The sequence below is a fragment of the Tenrec ecaudatus genome, chromosome X, assembly GCF_050624435.1.
Source record: "Tenrec ecaudatus isolate mTenEca1 chromosome X, mTenEca1.hap1, whole genome shotgun sequence".
In the NCBI taxonomy this organism is placed as follows: Eukaryota; Metazoa; Chordata; class Mammalia; order Afrosoricida; family Tenrecidae; genus Tenrec; species Tenrec ecaudatus.
Genome location: NC_134548.1, coordinates 162,164,423 through 162,166,268, shown reverse-complemented (window position 1 = coordinate 162,166,268; position 1,846 = coordinate 162,164,423). Strand labels below are relative to the sequence as shown.

The 1,846-nt window shown below is 51.3% G+C and overlaps 1 pseudogene; it reads left to right on the top strand.

Annotated features, from left to right (window-relative positions):
- Positions 1-649: 649 nt before the first annotated feature.
- LOC142435032 (phosphoglycerate mutase 1 pseudogene) lies at positions 650-1,386 on the top strand (annotated as a pseudogene).
- Positions 1,387-1,846: the final 460 nt, after the last annotated feature.

Sequence of the window (1,846 nt, the reverse complement as noted above, 5' to 3'; positions counted from 1 at the left end):
ATTTCCATCTCCACGCTGATTCCTCCCCTGATAGTATCTATTTCCCTACTTGGGTGTCTAGTAGATATATCCAATTAAGTTTTTTTCAAACTGAAATCCTGATAACTATATTCTCTAGCCTAATTCTCCCACAGTTGTCCCCCTCTCTGCTAATAGAAACCACCACCACCCTAGTTTTTCAGGGTAAAATCTTTAAAACTAATCTCAATCTCATTAACAATTTTTTTTGGGTTAAAACATTTAAAAAATTTATTTCATTAGAAAATTCTATTGACTCCACTTTAAATTATTTATTTCAACCTCAACAATTTCTCATCACATTTTCTGTTAAGGTTATGATTCAAGTCACTTTCACCTCTCAGTTGAATTAATCAAGTATTTTCCTTGCTTTATCCTTTCTCCCCTAAATTTATTTTTAAATATAACAGTCAGGATATTTATGCTAGCATGTAGTTTATATGACACCACTCCCCTGCTAAAAACTTTTCAATAGCTACCAACTCACAGTAAAAACCAGAGCCCTTATGAAGGCCTCTTTGGCCCTAATGTGATAGGAAGACCTCATTGTTTCTCTGTCCTTTTATACCACCACTTAGCAGGCATAAAAATTTACTGTTGCAGTCTTCGCCCGTATCCAGAGCCTGCAGTCATGGTCGCCTATCAGCTAGTGCTGATCCACCAGGGCGAGAGCGCCTGGAACCTAGAGAACCGCTTCAGCGGCTGGTATGATGGGGACCTGAGCCCAGCGGGGCACGAGGAGGCGAAGTGCGGGGCGAGCAGGCGCTGCGAGATGTGGCCTGTGAGTTTGACATCTGCTTCACCTCCGTGCAGAAGAGAGCCATCTGGACCCTCGGGATGGTGCTGGATGCTATTGACCAGATATGGCTGCCTATAGTGAGGACCTGGGACGACTGGACTCAATAAGGCAGAAACCACCGCCAAGCGCGGCAAGGCCCAGGTCAAGATCTGGAGGCGTTCCTATGACATCCCACCGCAGCCCATAGAGCCAGACCATGCCTTCTCCAGCAACATCAGCAAGGATAGCAGGTATGCAGACCTCACTGAAGACCAGCTGGCCTCCTGCGAGAGTCTGAAGGACACCATTGCCAGAGCCCTGCCCTTCTGGAACGAAGAAGTTGTTCCTCAGATTAAGGAAGGGAGGTCCTGATTGCAGCCCATGGCAATAGACTGCGGGGCATTGTCAAACATGTGGAGGGGCTCTCTGTAAGAGGCCATCATGGAGCTGAACCTGCCCACCGGCATCCCGTCGTCTATGAGTTGGACAAGAACTTGAAGCCCATCAAGGCCATGCAGTTCCTGGGGCACGAGGAGACCATGCGTAAAGCCATGGAAGCTGTGGCCGCCCAGGGCAAAGCCAAGAAGTGAAGGCTCGCCAGCCGACTGCTGTCCCAGGGACACCCGCCCTCCCTGCCCACCCGCTCCTCTGCACCGTTCCCCTGCACACGTCGCACTGACTACATCTTACGTAGCCGCAGATGGGGGACCCGAGGCTCCCATTTCAGCCATCTTGTCCCCCACACCCTCTCCCTTCGTACAGTCCTAGTCCGAGTGGCACCTCCGGGGCATGCGCGCTCCTCAGCCAGGCCCAGGGAAGCCTTGCCTCTCTACCCAGAGGGCAGGGACTGTGGTTATGCCAGTGGATTGTTTGCTCAGGCGGACTCAAGTTAGGGGTGGGAGGAGCCACAATGAGGATGACCGAGCAGGAGGGCAAGCTAGGCGATTTCTGGCCCCGGACTGTCGTGCAGTCAGGTTGGTCCAGGCACGCGAGCCATTCCACGTGGTGAGCTTACCTCCCTTCCTCCCTGACCCCGAAGGCTGGGGATCA